Here is a 13712-nt window from a genome sequence, read left to right as displayed (position 1 = left end):
ATTTTCTTCTATTATACAGATGGTTTTATTATTGTTTTATGTAAGCTTTGGCAATATTGTATTATTTACAGTCATGCCAATAAAGCAATTTTGAATTTGAATTTGATAGATAGATAGATAGATAGATAGATAGATAGATAGATAGATAGATAGATAGATAGATAGATCGGTCTGTCTATCTATCTATCTATCTATCTATCTATCTATCTATCTATCTATCTATCTATCTATCTATCTATCTATCTATCTATCTACCTGTCTACCTGTCTACCTGTCTGTCTGTCAGTCATTTGTATCTATCTATCTATCTATCTATCTATCTATCTATCTATCTATCTATCTATCTATCTATCTATCTATCTATCTATCTATCTATCTATCTATCTATCTATCTATCTATCTACCTGTCTGTCTGTCTGTCAGTCATTTGTATCTATCTATCTATCTATCTATCTATCTATCTATCTATCTATCTATCTATCTATCTATCTCTTTTTTTTTGGTGTGGCATAACCAACACGGAGCCTGGTTTTAATTGACCCTTAATAAATTCTGTAATCAGCATAGTGACATAAAAGCCTGCAGTGGAGAGGCTGCCCTCGACCCGACCCCAGCGCACCCTGAACTTAATCAAACATATATTAGCACACACAGGCTCTCCAAAATCAACAGCGGAGACTTCTCCTTTGATTCCCTAACATCGTTAGATGGGAGACAGAGTAAGCCGTTGACTCATGTTGGGAGAGGCAGTTCTGCAGCGTTGTGAGCGAATCAATCCAGGCTCTTCAAAGAACTGCATTAGCTTTGAGCTTCACCACAGCACAATGAAAGCAATTCAGGAACGCTGGTGTTAAAGGAAACCGGCTCACCTGGGACCGAGCACACGGGAGTCCGCCGTCCCCATTTCCCCGGCTAATAGCTTTTGGTATTGGAAGTTAATTCTGTGTTGGAATGAAATTATAAAGCATGTCAAAACAAATTAACGTCTAGCGGTGAGCAGGTGCTTTTGTTGACAGGCCGAGGGAATTTGTAATCTAGTGTAGAAGCCCTCAAATGCATTAGTATTGTGGTCCCCTGAATGACGCTAATACTCTGGTTTGTCCTCTTCCTGTCCTCTGTGTGTATGTGTGGATGCGGTTCTTTGACCTGAAGAACAAACAGACAGACAAGGACCATTACTCAGTATCCATTCAGGTCTAAAGGCATCTTTACACAGTGCAGCCTTTAACTTTGCTGTTATTGTCATGACAAACTATAAATGTAGTAATTCATGGTTGTATATTTTTTATTTATAAATTTATAATTTCATGTTTTTATATATTAATAATGTCATATATATATATATATATATATATATATATATATATATATATATATATATATATATGACATTATTAATATATAAAAAATGAAATTATAAATGTATAAATATATATATATATATATATATATATATATATATATATATATATATATATATATATATATAGTGCTTAGCGTAAATGAATACACCCCCTTTGAAAAGTAACATTTTAAACAAAAACAAAAACAATTTCCAAAATGTTGACAAGATTAAGTTTAACATAACATCTGTTTAACTTATAACATGAAAGTAAGGTTAATAATATAACTTAGAGAAAAAAATTTCAGTTTTACTCAAATTAGGGTGATTACACCCCACTGAAAGTCTCTGGAGCAAAGCTAAATTTTAGACTACAAATGTCTAATTTAACAAGAATTCAACCACATGTGAGTCTAATTATTCATTACACAGGTGTCCAGCAGACAGTTGACTATAAAAGGGTGTTAAAACCCCTTCCCATTTCATGCTGTCAGCAATGGCACCACATGGAAGAGAAATGTCACAAGACCTGAGAAAGAAAATAATTTCTTTACACCAGAAAGGTGAAGGCTACAAGAAGATCAGCAAAGCTTTACTTATCAGTCAGAATACTGTAGCAAAAGTGGTACAAAATTTTTAAAAAAGATGGAACTGCAACCATCTCACAGAGACGTCCAGGTCGTCCACGGAAGTTAACATCTCGACAGGAGCGTCTTCTGATGAGAAGGGCTGAAGAAAATCATCATGCAAGTTCACTGCAGTTATCTAAAGAAGTAGAAAGCCAAACTCGGCGACTATTTCCTGTGACACAATACAGCGTACACTGCAGAGGAATGCAGGCATGCATGGGTGCCGTCCACGAAAGAAGCCTCTCCTAAAGCCCAGGCACAAAAAAGCCTGCCTAGGAGTTTGTCAGAGCCCATGCTGACAAAGATGAAGACTACTGGGACTCTATACTCTGGAGTGATGAGACCAAGAAAAATGTTTTTGGAACTGATGGCTTCAAAACTGTATGGCGTCACAAAGGTGAGAAATACAAAGACAAATGCATGGTGTCTACAGTGAAACATGGTGGTGGCAGTGTCCTTATGTGGGGCTGCATGAGTGCTGCTGGTGTCTGGAGCTGCATTTCATTGATGGCATCATGAATTCACAGATGTACTGCTCTATACTGAAAGAGAAGATGCATCACTCCGTGCCCTTGGTTGATGTGCACTTTTCCAACATGACAATGATCCTAAATACACAACTAAGGCCACTGTTGGATTTCTGAAGAAGATCAGGGTGAAAGTGATTCAGTGGCTCCTGATCTGAACCCAATCGAACACCTATGGGGAATTCTGAAGAGACAAGTTGAGCATCACTCTCCATCCAGCATCCAGTCTCTAAAAGAGGTCATTCTTGAAGAATGGAAAAAGACAGATGTTGCAAAATGTCGCCAACTTGTTCATTCCATGCCTAGAAGACTTGGTGCTGTCATTAAAAATCATGGAGGCCATACAAAGTACTAGATGTAGTAGTTTTTGTTGTGGGGTGTACTCATTTTTGCATCACCCTAATTTGAGTAAAACTGAAAAATGTGTAATCTAATGTTATATTATTAACCTTACTTTCATGTTATAAGTTAAACAGATGTTATTAAACTTAGTCTTGTCAACATTTTGGAAATAGTTTTTGCGTTCATTGAGATATTGTTTAAAATGTTACTTTTCAAAGGGGGTGTACTCATTTATGCTCAGAACTATATATTTTATATTATACATACATATATATAAGGTAGATAGGCTATATATCATATTATTCTGCAATTGTATATTGTGTGTAAATGCATTTCTGTTTTGAAGCAGTCTGTGTAAATAATACAGCACTTTTAATCATATCCATTCTTGCGTAGTCAGAGGTTTGACATGCAGCATAAAGTCTGGTCCTCATTGCAGTTTATTCTGGGTTTAGTCTTCCTCTGCTGAAGGACTGGCACAACAGCTTGCAGCTATTGATTAAGCCTGTGGGACAGCAAGAACAGATTAAGGCTTAAGGTTTTCCATTCAGTAAGCCAAACCTTCCAATGGCTCCTGTCTAATATAGATTTATTATTTGCAATAAGAAATGAACTGGTGCTTCCTTTCCTGATGAAAAGTGATTCAGCTACTTAAAGAAATAGTTTACCTAAAAAGGAAAATGTTGTCATTATTTACAGTGGCACAAATCAGTAGCACAGACAGACAGACAGATAGACAGACAGATAGATAGATAGATAGATAGATAGATAGATAGATAGATAGATAGATAGATAGATAGATAGATAGATAGATAGATAGATAGATAGATAGATAGATAGATAGATAGATAGATAGATAGATAGATAGATAGATAGATAGATAGATAGATGAGAAAGTCATGAGGGCTTGAGGATGTGGTGCAAGAGAGAGAGTACTAGGCTCCTTTTGAAGGAAGTATCCAAACTCTTCAAGGATCCAGAGGGCTAAAGATGCTCTCTTGTGCTCATTACTCGCCAATAATCTACTCTGGGTCCCTGATGAAGGTCACAACAAGTCCTCTCCTCCGTATCATATCCTCCGTGTCGGAGTCTGCAGCTTCCTGTGCATACTAAACACATCCTCACTTAAAGAGGGGGTACGGAAGGGGGGTGGGGTCACAAGGTCCCCATTTGCTCTTTAATTATGCCAACAAAAAAGGCTGATGGTGGAAGGCAAATATAGTCTAATGAAGCTTGGCAGACAGGAAGTAACTATCAGCCTGATGGAATCCACTCTTTGTGGCTCATCACTGTTGGATGAATTTAAGAGGACTAATGAGGATGTTTAGGGGAGAGAATAATCAGGGAAGGTTGGTAATGAACTGATAGCAAAGTGAGAAAGGATACTTTTTTAATACAAGTTTTTTCTCTTTTAACTTTCTTTTTTGTCCAAAAAGAGAAATAATTCCTGCATCTGATATATATGTAATTACAATAGCATCCAAAAGTCTGAGAACACCAGTGAAATGCTGCTATTTCGCTTTTTTCTTAAAATTTTTCTTTTTGTGTTCCAAATGTTCCAATGTTCCAAAACCTCTTGTGCTTTGATGGAAGCAAGAAAATCTGGTGCAATATTTTCCACAAGTTGTGCAGTAAAAAAAAGGTAAATTTACTCCTTTATTATTATTATTTCTTCTTCTTCTTCTTTTTGTGGTAATTTTATGTCTTATGTCAATTTTATGTCTTATGTGCGAATCCCAATTTTCAATGCAGTCTCAGACTTTTGATCCCTACTGAATATAAGCTGGAATACATTTGCCTGCTCACTCCAGACAATATCTCATGGCACATCTCAGGGGTCAGAGTTCAAACACACAGTAAAGAGACAAAGCATTTACACACATGTTATCATTCAGCTAACATTCACTCGAACTCAGTAGCCTAAAGGAATTTTCTGGGTTCATTACAAGTTCAGTTCGAGCATTTAATGTTGATCACCACAAACATAATGTTCTTAAAAAAGAAAAAGAAAAACAGCTGTATACAACTACAATGTATTATTAAAAAAAAAAAAGAAAGTGCAACATTAGCACAATAATATACTATACAGTTTAAAGGATGTGTGGTCAGTGCTGGGTAGATTACTTACAAATTGTAGTCCGATACTGTAACTGATTATAAATTACATGACAAAAATTGTAGTCAGTAAAGTAATCAATTAAGTAATATAATCTGACTTCTTTTAGATTACTTTTGACCTAACTCCTTTATCACACTGAACTGAATAATATTTTGCCATGCTGATATAAAGGTACATAGGGCTTTTCACACTTAAAATATAATCCTGGGTCATTCTAAACCCCAGGTAAATAGAATCTTGGGTTATCCTGCCTCATGTTTCACACTGCTCATAACTTACCCGGGGTTAACAATTACAGTTTTTTTTTTTAAATTGCTAACATACTTTTGTCCTACGGAAGAGGATTAGGGCCAAGCAATAATAAAAAAATAAAACCATCTCGAGATTAAAGTTGTTAAATTTTGAGAAAGAAATCTGTAAATTTCGAGAAAAAAGTCGAAATAAAATGTTGAGAATAAACTCATTAAATTACGAGAAAAAACTCGTTACATTTCGAGAAAAACGTCGAGATAAAATGTTGAGAATAAAGTCATTAAATTATGAGAAAAAAGTCGTTAAATTACGAGAACAAATTCGTTAAATTATGAGAAAAATGTTGTTAAATTTTGAGAAAAAAGTCGAGATAAAATGTTGAGAATAAAGTCATTAAATTATGAGAATAAAGTCGTTAAAGGTGCCCTAGATTCAAAATTTGAATTTACCTTGGCATAGTTGAATAACAAGAGTTCAGTACATGGAAAAGACATACAGTGAGTTTCAAACTCCATTGCTTTCTCTTTCTTATGTAAATCTCATTTGTTTAAGAGACCTCCGAAGAACAGGTGAATCTCAACATAACACCGACTGTTACGTAACAGTCGGGATCATTAATATGTACGCCCCCAATATTTGCATATGCCAGCTCATGTTCAATGCATTACGCAAGGGCAGCCAGTATTAACGTCTGGATGTGCACAGCTGAATCATCAGACTAGGTAAGCAAGCAAGAACAATAGTGAAAAATGGCAGATGGAGCAATAATAACTGACATGATCCATGATAACATGATATTTTTAGTGATGTTTGTAAATTGTCTTTCTAAATGTTTCGTTAGCATGTTGCTAATGTACTGTTAAATGAGGTTAAAGTTACCATCTTTTATTACTGTATTCACAGAGACAAGACTGTCGTTATTTTCATTTTTTAAACACTTGCAGTCTGTATAATTGATATACGCAACTTCATTCTTTATAAATCTCTCCAACAGTGTAGCATTAGCCGTTAGCCACAGAGTATATAGCCTCAAACTCATAGAGAATCAAATATAAACATCAAAATAAATACTTTACTCACATAATTCAAAGCATGCATGCAGCATGCATGACGAACATCTTGTAAAGATCCATTTGAGGGTTATATTAGCTGTGTGAACTTTGTAAATGTGCTGTAATATAGTCGAGAGCTCGTGTGGCAGGGAGCATGCGAATTAAAGGGGCGGCGCGCTGAAAAAATCAGTGCATAGTTAATGATGCCCCAAAATAGGCAGTTAAAAAAATTAATTTAAAAAAATCTACGGGGTATTTTGAGCTGAAACTTCACAGACACATTCAGGGGACACCTTAGACTTATATTACATCTTGTGAAAAAGCATTCTTGGGCACCTTTAAATTATGAGAACAAATTCGTAATTTAACAAATTTGTTCTGGTAATTTAACGACTTTTTTCTCATAATTTAATGACTTTATTCTCAACATTTTATCTCGACTTTTCTCGAAATTTAACAACATTTTTCTCATAATTTAACGAATTTGTTCTTGTAATTTAACAACTTTTTTCTCGTAATTTAATGACTTTATTCTCAACATTTTATCTCAACTTTTTTTCTCGAAATTTAACAACATTTTCTCATAATTTAACGAATTTGTTCTCGAAATTTAACAACTTTAATCTCGAGATGGTTTTATTTTTTTATTATTGTTTGGCCCTAATCCTCTTCCGTATTTGTCCAATCTATAGTCACATTTTCAAAACTCTAAACACAATTAGTACAACATCCGTCTGTTGTGACCATACACTTAACACGATTCATGTCGTTTTCACAGAAAATGCAGTCAATTAACTCGTTTCTAAAATTCTTAAATTTTATTTTCACACAAGCTTACCCAATACCAAAATCATGGATCTTTCTCATTTTATTTGCAAATGCTTAAACACAGCATGTCAGAAATGAAGACCTAATGTCCCAATTTTTAAATATAGTATAAAGCCTCCACTTCTGCAACAACAGCAGCTCAAAAGTATTGAAAAATATTATATTAAAAATATTGAAACAACTGATAAGCATTTTTAAGTGCAGATCACTGTAATCTTGAGAAATAGCTGATTCCAATCTCAGTCAGTTGTTGAAGTTCCTTCCATTACTTGGGCATACATAGTAAAAAAGGAACTTTTGGTTTTGTTTAATGATGCTGAACAACTCAGAGAAGCAGAGAGAGAGACACAATGGGCGAGGGAGAGGAGGAGTTGGTGGATCAGGACAAGGGAGAAGAAGAGGTAGGGGAGATGAGAAAGATTGTGTGCTGGATTGTGCCTCTCTATGCTTTTCTCCATTACACATGAGGAACATATGAAAGCTTATTTCTGCCATGCATAGAAAATTCAAAAGGTAATTGCGAGTTTTTATCTCACAATACTGACTATTTTTTTTTCTCAATTCCTAGTTTATAGCTCACAATTCAAAGGGAAAAAAAGTCACAATTGCAAGAAAAAAAAAGTCACAATTACCTTTTATACTTTTTTTTATTTATTATTATTCTGTGGTGGAAAAAAGCTTCCAAAGTAACCAAAGGATTTGTTGTTGATCAATGGCAGCAATTTCATGTTTTCATTTCAGTAAAAGCTTTTTACTACAACAATTCCATGTACAACTGTAAGAAAAGCCAGATGGCAAGGCAGAAGGACACAGGATTTCCAGCAAGAAAAAGTTTTATTTTATCCAAAAAATAAGAAAAATAGAAAATACAAAAATAAATCAACTTAACAAATAACTAAGGTCAGGGGAAAAAAACTTTAACTCAATATAAAGAATAACAAAAAGAACTGAACAAAACAAAACTAACTCCCTAACTGAGACAAAACCAGGTATTTAAGACAAACGGTGAGCTCACTTAAACAAGACAGGGGAAACATACAAATCAACATTTTATAAATCAACAAATAAATTCACAATTTATTAATCAAAGTAAATAATACCAAATGAAACCAAAATAAAAAAACAAAAAAAACAAACAACAAATATTAACAACAAACGCAAGAAGAAAATCAAAACCAAATTTCATTCCCTTCCCCCCCATGACGTAGCTTCTAATTGGTATCGGCGAGCGGCACCAGAAGGTAAAGCGGTACTGCTGAGGCCTCAGCCTTTTGCCAGTCAAGACCGCTGCCACGGTGGACACACACCCCGCCGCCAACGCCATGATCAAACTCCATCACGGTAACTTAAACTCAAAGAAACAAAAATAAGAACAATAGCACAACGTAAGCCAGTAATGTGCACTCCAAACTAACGAACGAAGTCTAAAGTAAATAAAGCATTACAAATATGATCAAATCAAATCTGTGTAGCGTTTTCATTACATGTAACATAAACCCTGAATCTATATTATAAACTTAAAAGGTAAATACAAAACAAAGAAAAAACTTGAATGTTAATAAATGTATAAAGATGTGTAAGGGGAATATATGCGCCATGAATGAGATGAATGCGTGCTGTGTTATGAATGGATAGTGCGGAGTTACCCTTCTCACTGTGTGGCCGAAAATTCAGCCATCACAACCATATGCAGAATATGCAGTCTGCGTATATGGCATTAAGGGTGCACCATCCCACCCTCTATGGGCACCATCAACACCCCACCCACACCCCAATTTCAACAGAGGTGGACACTGAAATTCTGCACTGGGACGCATTTGACCAGTGGCTGCTTTGAGCAATTCTGTTACTTTCTTCTTCTTTTTTCTACTGTACATTCTATAATGTAAAACTCATTCACTTATTCACATAGATAATATGTTGCCAAGAATGCACACATTCAACACTCTACCGAAAATATAGAATGGCTTACATGTAAGCATTCCACTTTTACTGAAGCATTAGAATTATAAAATCAGTAGATTTCATATTGTCTGCAGGTAGAACTGAAACATGACAACTAATGCAGTTTTCATAATGCCATCAACTGTTCAAGTATGCCATCAAGTGCCATCAAGTATTTTGACAGTCATTGTGCAATGACTGACTATATGTTCATGTTGGATAGAAAACTAGTGCTAGTGTTTTGACAGAATGACTTGATTTTGAATAGGGTTTGCTGTGTTTTGATAGAGTTAGTATATGTAGAAAAAGGTTTTTAGCATTTTGAAATGTAGAAGAGTGTTTGTATTTATATAACAAAATATGGTTTTGGGAGGAAATGAACTATTTTGCAAATTGTGTGATGTAGGTTTGATGCTGTGTTAAGAGTTTAGAAAAAAGTAGCAATTGTAATCCTGCCCAGGTGGAAAAATACTATAGTGTTTTTTAACCATACAGTAAATTGTAGTATATACTATACATATATATATATATATATATATATACACACACACAACACTTTGTTAACGAATGCCACAGCATACTGTAGTATTGACTATAGAGAACTGATAAACTGTAATAGTATACTTCAGTTTTTACTACAGTACAATGTAGTGTATTGTAGTATATACCCTATAGTTGTAGAAAACTTAGTACAGTATTGGGTAAAGTAATTTGTTTATATTACAATTACCACAGCAAAAATAGAATTACCACAACAAATGAATTCAAGTACTTTACTATAGTATGGTTCAAAAACACTATAGTATTACTATAACTTACTATAGTATTTTTGCACCTGGGTAGAAGTCATAAGTACGTTTCACACTGTACATTGTAAACCCTGGGTTAATATTCTTATTTGCGTATTCGCGCGTCAGTGTCATATCGACCGGATGAACGCAGTATGCGACCTGAATACTGAATGGACATTTCGAACTATTAAAGTAAGAATGAAACGGTCTCTTCACTAAAATTGTTGTGGTTTCTGTCAGCAAGAGGTCAGGTTTTTCCCTTTCAAATGCTGAATTTCCTGTTTATGCTCAATGCCCAGTGTTTCCGTTACTGTCCAAATCACGCAAATATGAAGTATGTGATTTGTTGTCTGTTGCTCTCTGTAACATTCTAAAGCCCGGAACACACCAAGCCGATGCTGACAACCTAGTGGCGATGAAAGCAGACTGCAGGGTTGGCTCACGTCGGCAGCGTCTTGGTCCAAAGTTGCCCTGACACACCAAACCGACGCTCAACACCCGAGGACCAAGTAGCCTGTCAGTTTTGCGCCTGCGTAAGAAGAAATGCCTTTCCGTACCAGCAGGTGGCAGTAGCTGAACAGCCAATCTGAATGATCAGATGGCCCGACGAGCTCAGACGCCGATTCAACTTGTCGAATCAGCTGAAAAAAAGCAGACGAGGACCAACTTCAGCCGACGGTGCGGAACACACTGAAAAAACTTAGTCGGCCGACAAACAAACATTGCCCAATGGCCGACCGTCGGCTTGGTGTGTTACGGGCTTAACACGCATCATTTCACACTATACTAAGTTTGGCACCACAATGTGGAGTTAACACCGCAGAAGTGGTGCTAACCCTGCTCCGAAACATCATAACTCCGGGTAAAAAACGGTGCTGACCTGCTTCTAAATTCAAGTGTGAAACGTTCCTTTACCCGAGGTTAAAAGCAGTGTTTAGAACGACGATAAAGCGCAGTGTGAAAAGCGCAACAATAAAGTAGTAACTGTAGTCTGATTATGAGTATTTTAAAAACCCTAACCCTAATATAATATAATTACAAATGCTTAATTTTTGGAATCTGATTACATAATCCTGATTACATGTAATCCGTTACTACCCAGCACAGTGTATGGTTACCCCATAGATTTTTTTTGATTAATTTTTTTAACTGCCTATTTTGGGGCATCATTAAATATGAGCTGATTTATGCTGTGCGGCCCCTTTAAATGCTCACGCTCCCCGCCCACGGAGCTCATGCTTGCCTTAAACAGTGCCTAAACAAAGTTTACACTGCTAATATAACCCTCAAATGGATCTTTACAAAGTGTTCGTCATGCATGCGGCATGTATGCGTCGGATTATGTGAGTATTGTATACTGTTATATTGTTTACATTGATTCTGAATGAATTTGAGGCTGTGCTCCGTGGCTAATGGCTAATGCTACACTGTTTGAGAGATTTATAAAGAATGAAGTTGTGTTTATGCATTATACAGACTGCAAGTGTTTAAAAATGAAAATAACGACAGTCTTGTCTCCGTGAATACAGTAATAAACGATGGTAACTTTAACCACATTTAACAGTACATTAGCAACATGCTAACGAAACATTTAGAAAGACAATTTACAAATATCACTAAAAATATCACGTTATCATGGATCATGTCAGTTATTATTGCTCCATCTGCCATTTTTCTCTATTGTTCTTGCTTGCTTACCTAGTCTGATGATTCTGCTGTGCAGATCCAGACGTTAATACTGGCTGCCCTTGTCTAATGCCTTTCATAATGTTGGGAACATAGGCTGGCATATGCAAATATTGGGGGCGTACACCCCGACTGTTACGTAACAGTCGGTGTTATGTTGAGATTCGCCTGTTTTCCGAAGGTCTTTTAAACAAATGAGATTTATATAAGAAGGAGGAAACAATGGAGTTTGAGACTCACTGTATGTCATTTCCATGTACTGAACTCTTGTTATTTAACTATGCCAAGATAAATTAAATTTTTCATTCGAGGGAACCTTTAAAAAACAATGTAGCAAAGGTGATCTACATGGAACATAACAAAAAATGTCATTAAGTCTTGAACTATGCAAAAGCAACCTTCAAGCAACTTTCCTCTGAGTTGAAAGATTGCTAACAGTAGAGGACAGAAGTCAGTAAAATGCAGTGAAATTGTAAAGGTGTGACAGTCTCTCACCTGCTTCTTACTTATTTTCTTTCAACCGCAGTCACGCCACAAGTGGGATTTATCGAGCCTCGGCATGGATCAAAATTCTCATGAGAGAGAGGAGCCATTATGGTGCCAGTGTGTGAGGTGCTTTTGACTGATCCATTAAGGTTTGAACTCACACCATGATGTGAGATTTAATGAGACCGTCTCCATGTCAGAGCCTGGGCCTTCCAGCAATAGCACCTAGGCAGAGATTAAAAAAGAAATACAAAGCGCAAGAGGCAGAGAATTTCACAATCAAGATGCAAATTCAACTGGAACGTCTGAATTGAAAAGCACAACCTCCAAATATCCAAAGTCTGTCATCTAACTCTCAAGCGGTTCCACATTTGTGTAAGATTTTCCTGTCTTAAAATCAGATCTGACAATATTTCCATTTAATTCCACAGTCTCCATCTCCAGCTGGCAGAAGTGCAGTAAATGAAAGAAAGGCTTCGCATAGTCACTTTACACTTTATCTTCAAAGTGCCGTGAGAGCCCAGATGGAAGAGATCTTGTATTTTGATTGAAATCATCTCATCTCGGCCCATCTGTTTGCTTCCAAGCTTCAACCTCCAGCATGTGTTGCCTTATGCTAGAAGGAAACTCAAAAGATTGTTGCAAAATAGTTCAGACTTCATGTTTTGCCAAATTTGAATATTTAAACTGACTCAACAAGGTTACATTTGGGAACTTAAGAATCAAAACACATTGATAGCTTGCGTCCAGGTTGTTGTTGATCATGAACTTGGGTGTCATCTCCATGGACACTGCGGGATGGAAGCCCATCGAGTCATCTGCAGTGAGAACTTAGCTGTCTCACCCTCTCCCACTAACCAGCTGTCTTACCAAACAGCATGAAGCTTTTTTTTTTTTGCAATGCACTACATGAAGTTTTCAGATGGAAACTTTGTCCCTACAGAAAAGGCCTGGAAATGAGAAATGTGTTCCTGAATAAACTGGGGTATAGCCTGTGCAAATATCAGCAGGGTGACAACATACCCTTTCTCTCCAAGCAATCCATTTCAATAGCTTAGATCTCTTTTGATAGCTGTAGGGAGCGTTTCAAAGCCTCAAGAAAAACCTAACATGGAGCCAACAAATGCGTGTGGAAGTCCATTCTGCCTGCTATTGTAATGCCCTTGACCACTGCTTTTACCAACTGCTGTCTCGTACACCTGCCTGCTGCTCTGCCAGTCTGTTTGGCAGATTTTTGAATTGTTTACATGCATGCAAATCAGTTTTTATGCATTCTAAATAACCTTTTGTTCACTCATAATCACATAACTGTCATCTAAAGCTTGAAGAAACAACTCACTTACAGCACATCAACTTCAAGACTGTTATTTCATCTGCGATGAGTATTGGAATTATTTATTTACAGGGAGTTTTATAGTTTTTTCTGGCACTCTTTATTAGGTTCATCAAATTTCTCAGGAGAGTCTCGGTTTGAGAGACACAGTATTATTGATATTCGCACTCATCCATCATTGTGGCTTGACACCGTGAAAACACTGAGACCTTGAAAGTAATTACTCAATAATGTAGTTACAACTGCCTAATGTGAGGGACTCAAAACTGAAGCTCAGGGCGCATCTGATGAAGGTTTTAATCACGGACGAAGGGAGCGGTGCTCGCAGACTGACCTGCCTTTGGGGTCGCCAAACATTAGACGGGATGGAGTGTCTCTCTA

The 13712-nt window shown here is 36.4% G+C and overlaps 1 long non-coding RNA gene across 1 annotated transcript; it reads right to left on the bottom strand.

Moving 5' to 3' along the window:
* Window positions 1-470: 470 nt before the first annotated feature.
* LOC125249587 lies at window positions 471-12545 on the bottom strand. The gene is made up of 3 exons (XR_007180587.1): window positions 12008-12545; window positions 3211-3345; window positions 471-1146 (listed from the first exon to the last, which is right to left on the bottom strand). It is a non-coding gene; the product is annotated as an uncharacterized LOC125249587 (long non-coding RNA).
* Between the last annotated feature and the right edge of the window lie 1167 nt (window positions 12546-13712).

The sequence above is a fragment of the Megalobrama amblycephala genome, linkage group LG16, assembly GCF_018812025.1.
Source record: "Megalobrama amblycephala isolate DHTTF-2021 linkage group LG16, ASM1881202v1, whole genome shotgun sequence".
NCBI lineage: Eukaryota > Metazoa > Chordata > Actinopteri > Cypriniformes > Xenocyprididae > Megalobrama > Megalobrama amblycephala.
This window is presented reverse-complemented; position numbering and strand designations above follow the sequence as displayed.